This window comes from Pleurodeles waltl, chromosome 4_2 (assembly GCF_031143425.1).
Source record: "Pleurodeles waltl isolate 20211129_DDA chromosome 4_2, aPleWal1.hap1.20221129, whole genome shotgun sequence".
NCBI lineage: Eukaryota > Metazoa > Chordata > Amphibia > Caudata > Salamandridae > Pleurodeles > Pleurodeles waltl.
In genome coordinates this window covers 876709268-876722491 of record NC_090443.1, presented here as the reverse complement: position 1 = coordinate 876722491, position 13224 = coordinate 876709268, and the positions used below count along the sequence as shown (strand labels likewise).

The 13224-nt window shown below is 44.7% G+C and overlaps 1 protein-coding gene across 1 annotated transcript in view; it reads left to right on the top strand.

Moving 5' to 3' along the window:
* Positions 1 to 13224, top strand: part of PODN (podocan) — a 403282-nt gene that overhangs the window by 244506 nt on the left and 145552 nt on the right. The window lies entirely within an intron of this gene.

Here is a 13224-nt window from a genome sequence, read left to right as displayed (position 1 = left end):
ACGTACTGTTTTAGCAGATTCTGGGTGGGTTCGGTAGCCAGCCTGGCATCTATCGCGGTCGGCCTGGATTTTTGATTTGGACTGGTCCCTCGCGACCTCAAGTAACCTTTTGACCACTGGTGACTTCTAAGCATTGTTTTCTCATTTAGGCCCATATTTATACTTTTTTAGCGCCGCATTTGCATTGTTTTTTTTACGCAAAGTCGGTGCAAACTTCCAAAATGCAATTGTATTTTGTAGGTTTGTGCCGATTGTGCGTCAAACAATGACGGAAAGGCGGCACTAAAAAAGTATAAATATGGGCCTTAATCTTTAAAAATGCATATCTTGACTTGTGCTAATTGGATGTTTGTCATTTTTATCTCGTTTTAATCAGATAAATACTCTCTATTTTTCTAAACTGGTGTAAAGGCTTTTTGTGGTGTCTTTCACTGTGTTACTGTAATTTAAGTGTTGCACAAATACTTTACACATTGCCTCTTAAGTTAAGCCTGCCTGCTCTGTGCCAAGCTACCAGAGGGTGAACACAGGTTAATTTAAAGTATGTATCTTACTTACCCTGACTAGGAGTGTGGTCCCTCATTGGACAAGATGCAAACCTCTGCCAACTAGAGATACAATTCCAAACAACCAATCACTATATATTAGAAACAAAGGTTAGAAATGCCCTCAAACAGGTATTAAGAAAACAAGAAGTTAGGAATATATTGGTGGTACTTCTTTAAATAAATCTTATACTTCATGGAGTCATAGACCTGAGTCTGAGGTAGGCAACTGGTGGAATGCACCTGGTTGCCAGTGAGAAGAAGGTAACACCAAAGGGAAGATAGTTTTGAACAATGCAGTTTATTGCAGAAGCCATATACTCAACCCGCACCGCAGGAACTGCTGGAGCATAGAGGGCCAGCACACACAAACCATGAAACAGTCCAGAAGAACGTGCAAAGGTTACAGTGAGAGGTGAAGTACAAAGGCTCTTGAAATCCACAAAAAACCTCCTCTCGTTTCCACCTCCAAAATCGAGGCTCTAGGAAATCCCGTTTCTCTTTATTCGAGTATTTTTCTGCCATTGTAAAGCCTCGAGGGGAATGTAAAATGCCTTTGTAACGGGGCTGATCACCAGTCTGCAATGTCCGAACTGGCTTCTTCCATCCTGGACGTCATCTAGGATTAGACACGCACTTCTGAGGTCGGGTTTCTCGGCCTCACACGTCAGAGCTGATGAGTTTAAACTAACTTCACTGATGGCATTGGAACTATCATCAAAATATTTTCATTTAAATGTGTGTCCAACTTTGGTAATGAAATCAGCAGAACTGGATCAATTAATTTGCAACACGACTGTTTCATTTGGATTTTTGTTAATCTCCTCGCTATTATTATTCTATGTATCACTTTTGTGGCTATTTAAAAACTTACCTGGTTGAAATATTATTTTGTGCTAAATTAATAACAAATGAATTAAAGTCAAAGCTTGGGTTTATATCTCAGCCATGGACCCTCTTCCTCATTTTGACTGGATGCTCCTACTATAACTTACTTGTGAGATATGAGGATGAATTGTGTATTTGTTTATCTCCCTCGTGCGGACAGGATATGGGGTAAAAATATGGGTCAGACTCCTCTGTTGTCCCCTTCTGTACAGGCACATTCGGATTAATATGAGGAATATGGCGCCCATGGGTATTCCTAGTGATTTAGATGTACTGGCAAGGAACATTTTTATACTCCACAGTGTCTCCATAAGAGTACAGAGTGTGCCCAGATGTGGGCTTTTTCATCTCTGTGCTTAGAAACTCAAGCTACACCTCACTGAAATGGACCACAAAGGGTGAATTGCGTCCGGAATTTCTTGCCTCATTGAGTGAGCACTACTAATTCATGCCAGACTGCCACTTTTGCCAGCAATGAGGAAATTATTTGTGTAAAGTTCTTCTTCTTTTTTGATGGCAGAGGGTGAATCAACAGTGTTGTAATATGGTACACAGGATAACTTCCAAGGGGTTAGGAGCAAATCAGTTGTTTTTGCTGCACCCCTATGCATGCTTCGCTTAGAAACAAAGGGGCATATTTATGATGCCCCTAGTGCCACCTTGGATCACATTTGCATCATTTTTTAGGTAAATGTGGTGTTGAGGTGGCATTTCCCACATGCCATATTTACAAAGTGGCGCAATACTTGCATTGTGCCAGTTTGTAAACCCGTATGCCACATTATGCCTGTGCCAGGTATAATGTATGCAAGGGGGGCGTTTCCCTGTTAGGCAGTACAGAGAAATGGCAGTGAAATGTATTAGATTTCACTGCACCATTTTTAGCGTCATTATTAACACTTGCCTAAGGCAAGCGTTAAGATGACGCTCCCATTGAAAACAATGTGCCTCTCTGTGCTTTGCTGCACTAGCACCATAATGTGTCCAGCAAAACACCACATTAGTGCCATAAATTATGACGCTAGTGTGGACGTAATCGCCATGGTGCGCCATATGGTGAATACGGTGCACGCATCATTCTGTTAGGGGCGACGCTAGAAAAGTGGCGCATCATTAATGATGCACCACTTTTCCATAAATCTGCCCCACAGGGCCCTATTCACACAGATTTTAGTGAGTAAGTGTGACTTACTCTAGCAGTACTCTTAGCTTATTCCTGAATGCCACATGTTAGACAGCACGCTTACTTCTTGAAGTGGTGTCAGTGTATATTAGTGGCCAAAATTATGCCAGGAATCGCCACCATTGTTCCACAGATTCCCCAATATGGTAAAGTGGGGCACCAGTTGCCACTGATAGTTCCACATGCCAAGGCATAACCCCATTGAGGAACGCTGTCTGCTTGGACATTTGCACACACACACACAATACCAGTGCACATGAATGTTCTTACCTACTAAGACATGCACACACGCGCACACAGACACATATACACACAAATGGGCACACACAATCCTTAGGAAATCAGGCACTTACCTATTGCAGCTCACACTTTGGCCTCTGCTCTCCCACGCTCCTGGGTTGCTCTCACGCCAGTTCAACTAGGTCATCCCTGTTTATCACAGTCCTGCACTCAGTTTTCTGCAACCACCTCTGCTTTTTTCCTTTCTGTCCCTGTGCTCACACACATTGAGTAGTTGACAACAAAGAGGGCTGAAGTTGGCCCTTTTGTTGCATTTAAAGCAGACCTAAGAACAGGTGGGAAGTGTTTAGCAATGCTCGCATGTGACCTACTGCCACACCATAAGTGGACGCACTCAGGGATTTTCTCAGACTTCTTACTGTTGTCTGATTAGATCTGCACTGTATATCCAAACCATTTCTGGACAGTTTCTCGTCCCACAAGAAGAGAGTTTTGATTTCCTTACACAGTAACAGAAACTGGTCACAGACGTATCCCTTATGCACATCTCAGAATCGCTCGACGCCTCCTGCAATGCCCAGGGCTATCTCCATGTCAAGAAGCCTGCGTATCAGAAAGTGAGAAAGAGAGAGGGCTGCCCATCAATTGGGTTGATTTCTATTCCGAGTGTTTGGAATCCTGAAGCAGTTTTCAGACTGTAGATCACTCAGCTGAATGACCTACTGGGCTGACTGTGCACCACCCCTATGAGCTACTTACTGGTACCCTGAGAGCCTTTGATAAGACTCCAAGCTATCGTGAGGATTCCAGTCCACAGCACGTCATGAAGGGCCCACAATATGCTCTGATAGTCACAATGTTCACGGATGTGTCATGGGTGGGCCCCTATTATGATTTGGACAGAAATAATATCATGACAAGGTCCACAATAACTCACGCAAGGGCAGCTGGGTTAGTGAGAATGTATAAAACATGCCCAAAGTATTTCCTGCATGGGCACCTATTCTCACACATGAATGTCACAGGAAGGCGCATATTATTATATAATTGATGGACCTCTATTATACCTCTAATGGTCAGCATGTTGCAAGAATGCCCTCAACAGCTGCATAACCAATACTGCCAGTCTTTGGCAGGGCCATAACTGAGCAGGGTATGTATGAGGTACAGCTGGTCCCCAGCCCCGTTACGTTGCACTCCTGTTGCTAGGCTCAGCAGTAGGAGAGCAACAGACCAACCTATCAGTCTCTGTGTTCTCAAACTCTAGTAGTGCAGCACACCGAAGACTCACATCGATGTTCCATCACTGAAGAAACGCAAAACAAGAATGTAAGGATGAAGAGGTATGCTGGCAGGGTTCTGATTGCTGGAAGAACCATTCCTGGAGTTACCCCTCCTTCATGCCACGCACGTGCACACACACACACACACACACACACACACACACACATGCACACACAAATACACACACACCCAACTTGCAGAGAGTGACATCGATGTCTGCCTCTTTAGTTAGGGAATCCGTCACCCAATCTAGCTGGTTAGTACCCTTTGTAGAAAGGGGTGGTGACTGCTTCTCGTTCTAAAGGGGAAAATAGTGCCGTTTCCGAAATCTCACCAGAAAACTTTACAATATTTGAGCACTGTAGGGGCAGATTACTTCCTTGCATGTGTTCCCAGGGAAATGGGGAGAACATTGTACCATGTCACATAGATCAGAACCCACATTGACAGTGGAATGAGATACAGCATGAACCCAGGCACTAAGAATTAACCCATACACTAAGAACGTGGGTCCACTCGAAAGGAAAGTTATCAGTCTGACCTTCGTATGCTTGCCCCTTGCACAATCTCTTTTTCCTGTTTTAACAATAACAAACATTAAGTGACCAAGGTGCACGCATTCTACTGAGATGGAGAAGAAACGAAATAGAGGAAGCTAAAAGATATGTTTATTTTGGTCCTAGGGGGCTGATTTGTAAAGGCCATGAAAAATTAAGTACATGATGAATTTCGACCTAAAGAGGTGAAGGTAATTCATTTTTCCAGTGCAACATGGGGATATGATTTTAAGGTTGTGTAATACGTATCGCTATGTTTAAATATTTATAATCTCCGTGACCGATGGTTTTCGCATGGGAGCTTAGTCCGTAATGGTCCTTAATGGGAACCATACAAGGCTTGTGTGCACAACAGGTTTGCATGAGCAGATGTTATTTGTATTTAAGATTAGAACTAGTATGCACCAGCCAACAATGAGATGGACATGGGGGACAGACAGGAATGTAAAGTTTATGTAGCAGTTTGTGGAACAGTTGACATGAGAGACAGGGGCACATCATGCAGCACAAGATGCTGCACATGGTAGCCGCGAGAGGACAGCTTGATGAAGTGACGTTGAAGCTGGCAAAGTGATGCTAGCCAGAAGTAGAACAGGCCTAGCAATAAATGCCAGCCGGGAATGGCTGAAGGCTATGTACTATGTAGCATGGCCACAATGGGAGGCTGGTAGCAGGGCCTGATGGCAGGCAAAGCCCTGATGACGCAGAAATGAAGGTTTTACATTTATTAGCGCATAAACGTAGTGCCGCAATAATCAAGTGTGACTTTAACCGAACTAATAAAGATTGTACGGGGACAAATGTGCCCTCAGAGTAGTTCGCCAACATTTATAAGCGTGCTTTATATAACGTGATGTATTAGAATTGTACTAATCTGACATAACCGTAAACGTGTGCCATGATTTGCTTGTTTGAAATGTTTTAACTTAGCATAACTTTAGTGGAGGCTTCGGCCTAGTTGCCTTGTCTCACGGTTTAGATGCTCGTGTTTTTCTAATGTGCTAATAAACGTGTATTCTTGCTTGAAGCTGTACTTTTCCAGTGAGATCGGTTCACATGCTTATCTTTAAGGTTTCGTGCCAGCCTGGCATCTTCTTCTTTGCTCCAAGGTCAATCTGCAGGTGCAGACAATGGAAGCTCTGAAAGTGAGTTAATTGGTAAAATATGTTGCAACTTACGTTCCCGACTCCAAGGATAATGTATGCCTAGGTAGAAGCTTGTGAATTGTTGTTTTTGATTGGACAATTTGAAGCCAACCTATGAACCCTCCAATGGAAGACCCTACTGGATTTGAACTGTTGTTTATTTAAACCTGGTGCACAAGAAGAAAGCAGCCATTACCTATCGGCCATTACCCATTGCACCCATTGAGGCCATTACCCGCCATTTGCAGGACATTGCAGCCATTATGACCCATCTTGCCGACCTCGTCATTTTGCCATCTTCTACGATGCCAATTGATGTTCGACGCCATTTTGAATGAGACTTTGATGCTTTCTCTAATCGAGAGAAAGAGACTTTAAGTAATTCTCGCCCTAGAGACTTTAACTTTGATTCGTCCCTTTGCATAAAGTAGTAGTTATGTCCTTTTATCTTGCCGCTGTGAGGCAATTGCCCCGTCCACCCTGCCCCTTTGCCCCCGTCCCATGCTGATCGAAACCGGTACCTGTGAGACGAAGACTTCCTTGAATGCTGATTGAATTTGGTAAATATGAAAGGAAAATGTACAATTGCATTGTGTTTCTTTTTAGGTAACCAACTGCTGATTTTTTATAAGAGCCCTAGTTAGGAGTTTTCCAAATCTATGTTGCTAAATTGTTTTTGCATGAAGTCCCACATGCAGATGCTAATTTGAGGTTAGATGAGGATTCATTTGTTGCACGATGCAATTTGAGACCTTGTTATGCTGACTAATGTATGCAATTAGCCCATTACAGATTATAGTTTTAGTGGTTTGCGTTGCTATTATCGAATGTATTGTTATTCAAATGCTGCATAGATTGCATCTTTTTCGCCGTTATGGACAGCTATTAATGTTCATTTACATATATCATTTGGTGTTGAGACACATTTATATCGTGCTAGCTTTGTTAATATAGGGAAATAAATTCATTAACTTTGAATAAACTGGTGTGGTTATTCATGGCCGAAAGGTCATGGTTCGCCGAAATGTTTTCTGGATTAATTGTGAAGTATTATGTTGATCAGGGCATTGCTTATGTTCGTTATTGATTATTGATTTGATTAAATTGACTAATCTCGGGTGAAGAGAGCCCCACTTGGTCAAAAGATTCATCGACCCAAGAGCGTCCAAATACAGGTAATTTATCAGTAGATGGTAGCAGAGGACGGTTTCGACTTTTGGGACCCCACTCGAGAGGTATATGGTGTTGAATTAGATTTTTCTTGGGTAAAACAGATTGAGAGAATGATGATGCCCTAAGTCCCCCGCGACTTTCCCGGGATCTCGGAGCTTGCGAATGGAGAGAATGGAGGTGTGAAATCGGCGTTGGCGGTACTAGTGACGGTATGAGTGAAGTCAGGGTTTTGCGCTTGCACAGCTTATTGCCGCAGATTGTTTGAAAAGGTTGCGAGGATTTTAGAGAATAGCGGAGGTGCGACTCCGAGTGTGAGAGTAGGGAAGTCGTCGAACTTCATGTGCATGTGGTGCTTTGTGCAGAAAAAGGTCCACGTGGTTGTTGTTGTTGAGACGGGCCCTGCGAGGTCAAGAGACTCCGGAGTATGTTGAAAAGTGTATGAGACACTTGTTTTATGTTGTGGTCTGGTCGGTTTAATAGGGTGACCGGGCGTGGTCAACGAGTCGGTACGTGTGTTAAGGGAGTGAAAGAAAACTTCGACTTCGGGCTTTGACAAATTCTAAGTGCACTAAAATAGATCATTGACAAGTTGAGAGCAGAGTCTGCGGGTCAGGATTTGCTTGCGAAAGTGGGGACCGAGAAAGATGGAATAACTGCCGAGGCTAGTGAAAAATCCCTAAGGTCCTGAAGCGATTGTGTTACCCTTCCTGTAGTAAACCGACAGATCTGTTTTATTATTATTTGGTTGCTCGCGATACATGCCAGAAGTTGTTACGAGAGGAGCGGAGTGAAGGAGGACAAGCCGCGAGGCTTTGTCAGCCGCAGTGTGTGTGAGTGTGACGTCACTAGGAGCCGCGCTGGGATAGGTTGGTTGCAGAGAAGGGTCGCGCACGGATTGGACGCAGTCCGTGGGGCTCGATTGGAAGGGGAAAGGCAAGCGAAGAGTATTCCGGGAATTAAAGTCACTTATTGATTACAAACTTTGTGAAATAAAAGACGAGAAAATGAAATTTTTTAAAGCATTAAAGAGTGCGATGAAGGGGGAGTCTTACATTAAAGCGAGCGTAGGAGAGGAGACGCCACCCGAAGGTACACCAGCTTACATTGTAATGGAGGAAAAGGGGGTAGCTCCGTGCCTTTGGCTAAAGCAATGGCACAAGCTGACAGAGAAACATGGGAGCGTAGCGTTCCCGATCCATGGGACATTCAATATAAGGATCCTAGAGAATTTGAGATTCGCGATGTACGACATGAAGGTACCTCCAAGGCCAGCACAGTTTGAGGCTCTAGCGATTTGGGAACTAATGGCTAGACAGCAACAACAAAAGAAGTTCGAGACCAGGATAAGAAAGGTAGAAAAGACACTAGCGGACGCTAGGTGGGATAATGCACAGAAGGTGTGGAGGTCAGATATATTGCAGGGGATAAAATTGTTTCCCGCAATTGCTAAGGAAGAAGAGGCGACAGGCAAGAAAGCTACCTGTAAGACAAACAGGAGGTGTTCCAAAGATAGAGAGGACGAGGAAAAGTTAAGGAGAGAAGAGGAGTTAGAGGATGAGGAGTTAATCATGCAATTGCTGAACGACCGTCCACCACCTTATGCAGAGAGTGGACAAGGTCCAAGTACCAGTTCTGCCTCTCCGGCACCGGTACAGAATAATGAAACTCCGAGTTCAGAAACGCCATCGGGATCTAAGGACCCGGGTTTACTGTTCACCCCGCAGATACCGCAGGTTAGGAGAATATATCCAGATGTGCCTATATTGAAAACAGCAGAAAATTATCAGCCGCAGGTCCCAAGGTACTACAGCAGTGACAACAGTACGGGAATGATTCTAGATCCAACCGTAATGGGAGTACAGAATGGTCGCAACCCAACATTGGCACAAGCTGAATCAACCCAGTTTTTGATGCCTCAAAAGCAGATGCAGGGGGGAACCGCACATGCTCAGATGACGGGGAGTCAGACGGGCATGCCGGCAATGATGACCCATAGTGTGGGAATGAACATGCCTCAGAACATGGGGAATGGACAGAACCCAGATGCGATATCCCTACCCATTACTGTAGGTCCACCGGTACCTTTGTACATTCAGCCTAACTCAGGTATGAGCGGTCAAGGATCAATGGTGCAGAGTGGGACGGAAAGGAGGTGCATACAAAACACTCCAGAGACAACTCCGATAGCGGCTCTGCCAACTGGATCTGGGTCCTTGATGGAGTTTAGTCCCATATGTGCGCAGTCAACAGTGGTGAGGTCGAGTCCCCCACTGATGATACCGCTATCATCGAGCACTGAAAAGTTGCCGCAACCATCAATGGCAGTCGATGTGAATGCTACACTGATGGGGTTGAATGCGCAACAGCTGACACAGTGGTTCAACAGTCTGAATTCCACACAAAGCTCAGCCAGTGGGAAGGGAGAAGACTATCTGAATAGGGTCAGGTTGAACATGGAAGCAGAAGAATTGGTGGAAGGGACTATGGGTTTGAATAGGTTAGAGTCCTACTCGGAAGAAGAGCTGAGGTATCTATGTCCTAGGATTACGAGAGAAGTGAACAAGGTACATAGAAGGTTGCAAGAAATAGCTGACAAAAACGGGGTTGAGATAGACAAGACAAAACACTTGAGCAGGAGCTATAGATTGGATTTCGGGACCACAGACTTTGAACACATGAGGTCAGCAGGCATGAAAACGCACCTTAGAGAATTGCTGCAGAGTGCACAAGTGTGGAGGTGCTTAGACAAATGGGAAAGCAGATGGGCAAAGAAAAGGGAAAAGAGGAAAGACAGTGTCCCAGAGCACAACGAGAAAAGACCACAGAGTAGTGATGCAATAACCATGTTACCAATGAGGGAGACAGCAGGGGGAAAATTAATACATGTACCGTGGCACAGAAGCGACATTCAGTCTTTTACGGATGATTTTCCCAAACTAAGAGAGAAACCGATTGAATGGTATCAACAGACTGATAGGTTTGTGAAGCTTGCAAAATGTCTTTGGGAAGACCTGAACACCCTCTTTGAGATTGTGGTTCCGGCAGATTTGTGGGAAGACTGTAAAAGGGCTGTAGGTTGGCCGACAAGTGAACCAGAGAGAGACAGGGATACGGGTGCACCATCACCTATGGTGATGAGCTTGTACTATAAGGTGATTGAGCATTTGAAGACGAAGGTTGCCGCGAAAAACGTGGATTGGCAGAAGATTGATCGAACTGCCCAAGAGGCTAAAGAGTCGATTCATGGTTACTATGAGAGGTTGTTGAAGGCGTTCAAGAATTACAGTGGCACGGAAACAATAGAGGCGAAGGACATGCTTCATTTTGTGTTTAGATTTGTGGAAGGGCTGAGACCGGAGATAAGTCAGAGGATAAAGACGCATTTGATTTGCTGGCAGTCGAAACCTATTGATGAGGTGTTGAATTATGCGAAATACTGTAGCGACGAAATTGAAGTGAAACAGAAAAGGTTGAAAGAGAAAGTGATGGTGATGCAACTTAAAGCAGCTCAGACAGGTCTGCAAGGGTTGCAAGGGTTCCAACAGCAGATACCGCAGCCGCAGCCGCAGGGAAATATGGTGTTTCAGCCACAGGCGAGAGGCAGAGGAGGCTTTGGGAGTAATGGTCCGGATTTGAACACTGTTGCAATTCCGAATGGTGTGCAGGCAATGAAAAGGGTGATGCCGTGTCACGTGTGCGGAATCGTCGGTCATTGGAAACGCGAGTGCCCGATGGTGATGCAGGAAGGTGCAGGTGTTGGTCAGCAAAACAATGATGTCAATGCATTCCAGACAATGAGGGGACCGAAAATGAGAGGTCCAAACCCAAATTTTCAGACCATAAATCAGCTGCAGGGATTACAGCCCATGCAGCCGCAGCAGATGCAGATGCCCCGTATGCAGATGATGCAAATGCAGCCAATGCAACAGCAGTTTCCCATGGTACCTAATCAGCAAATGCAAATACCCTTGGCACCAGTGAGTCAGCAGCAAGTGATGGTTCCTCCACAGGTCTCGGGTCAGGTGATGAATACAAATGGCACCGTACAACAGTTCCCATTACACAGTGAGAATGGAATAAACAATGTATGGGAGAGTGAAAGTTCAGATGAGGAGGGAAATTGTGTGCTTGCAGCATCCTTGGAAGTTGATCAAAAGGGTCCATATGTGGAGGGAAGAGTTATGGGTCATCGTGTTTCATTCTTGGTTGACACAGGAGCCACACGTTCAACTGTTAGGAGCATTGAAGTACCAAATTTGCCACTCTCAGCGAGAACAGTTCAAGTAGTGGGAGTAGCAAACAGGCATCTGACGAACCCAATCACAGATCCAGTACCAGTCAGAATTGGTAACTATCAAGGGTTACATAAATTTGTGGTATGCGACTCAAGCCCGATAGCACTGTTAGGGAGAGACCTATTGTGCAAATTGGGATGTTCGATTATGTGTTCGAACGATGGAATTAGAATTCAGACGAGCAGTGATGGGGAAGAAGAGGACAGTGTAGAAGGGGATGAGATGGAAACTGTCGATGAAGAATATCCTCTGATTAACCTTTTTCCGATGATAACTGAAGAAGATATTCCAGCTGAATTACGGGAAACAGTCGGAAAGGAAGTGTGGGATATGACAGGAAAAGAGGTGGGATTGGTGAAAGGAGTGGAACCAGTGAAAGTGACCGTAAAACCCAATGTAACCTTTCCCCAGACCCCACAATACCACATGGCACAAGACACCCTCATGAAAGTCGCCCAACTCATTGACGAGTTTGTAAAACAGGGAGTACTGAAAGAAGTGTTAAGCAGTCCATGTAATTCACCAATCATGGGACTAATAAAGCCGAGTGGAAAGGTCCGAATCGTGCAGGACTTGAGGAAAATAAATGACATCATAATTAAATGCTGCCCTGTAGTACCGAATCCAGCTGTGATAATGTTTCAAGTCCCTTGCGATGCCGAGTGGTTCTCAGTCATTGACTTGTCACAAGCATTCTTTTCGGTGCCTCTTCATGAGGACAGCCAATTTCTCTTTTGTTTCAAACTCTTAGACAGAGTTTACAGTTGGTGTCGAATTCCTCAAGGGTTTTCGGAGTCACCGTCAATTTTCAATCAGATTCTAAAGAAAGACTTGGAAGCGTTAGAGTTGCCATTCGAGTCAACCCTAGTACAGTACATCGATGACTTACTGATTGCATCTAAGACAGAAAGTGGCTGCACAGCCGACACCATTGCTCTACTGAACCATTTGGGAAGGAATGGACACAAGGTGTCTCCTTCAAAGTTGCAGTTCTGTCAGAAGAAAGTAAAATACTTGGGTCATCAAATAGAGAAAGGGTCACGGAGAATAATGAAGGAAAGAATAACAAGTGTACTTCAAATGAGTCCACCAAAGACGAGGAGGGAGGTGAGGACGTTTTTGGGGATGGTGAGCTACTGTCGCCAGTGGATTCCCAACTTTTCAACTCTAGCCAAGCCTTTACTGAAACTGACCCAGAAGGATGCCTTGGATCAAATTGAGCTGAAAGGAGATGAAATGGATGCTTTTATTGAATTGAAAGAATGCATGTGCAGGGCTCCAGCTTTAGGTATGCCTGATTACACAAAGCCTTTCACATTGTTTTGTCATGAACGTGATGCATGTTCTTTGTCTGTCTTGACCCAAGCCCATGGTGGCATAAACAGACCAGTAGCGTATTTTTCAGCTACTTTGGATCCGGTCGCAGCAGCACTGCCAGGGTGTTTGCGCGCCGTAGCAGCAGTTGGTATCAGCCTCACTCAGAGTGAAGGAATAGTGATGGGACACCCATTAACAGTCATGGTCCCTCACTCAGTTGAGATACTTTTGACCCGCTCCCGAACGCAACACATGACTGGAGCAAGACTCACAAGGTATGAAACAATAATTCTGGGCTCACCGAATGTGCAGCTGAAAAGGTGCACTACGTTGAATCCAGCAACCTTGCTTCCCGGTGAAAATGCTGAAATTGAGAACGCTGAAGACGTCGAGCACGACTGCCTTCAGGTGGCTGAATTTTGCACAAAACCCCGACCTGACATTAAGGATACTAAGCTTGATGAAAATGACCAAATTGTTTTTGTTGATGGGTCATGTTTAAGAGATGCATTGGGAATATTGAAAGCAGGATATGCTGTATGTACTGTAACAGGTGTCTTGGAAGCGTCCTGGCTTCAAGGAGTCTATTCCGCACAA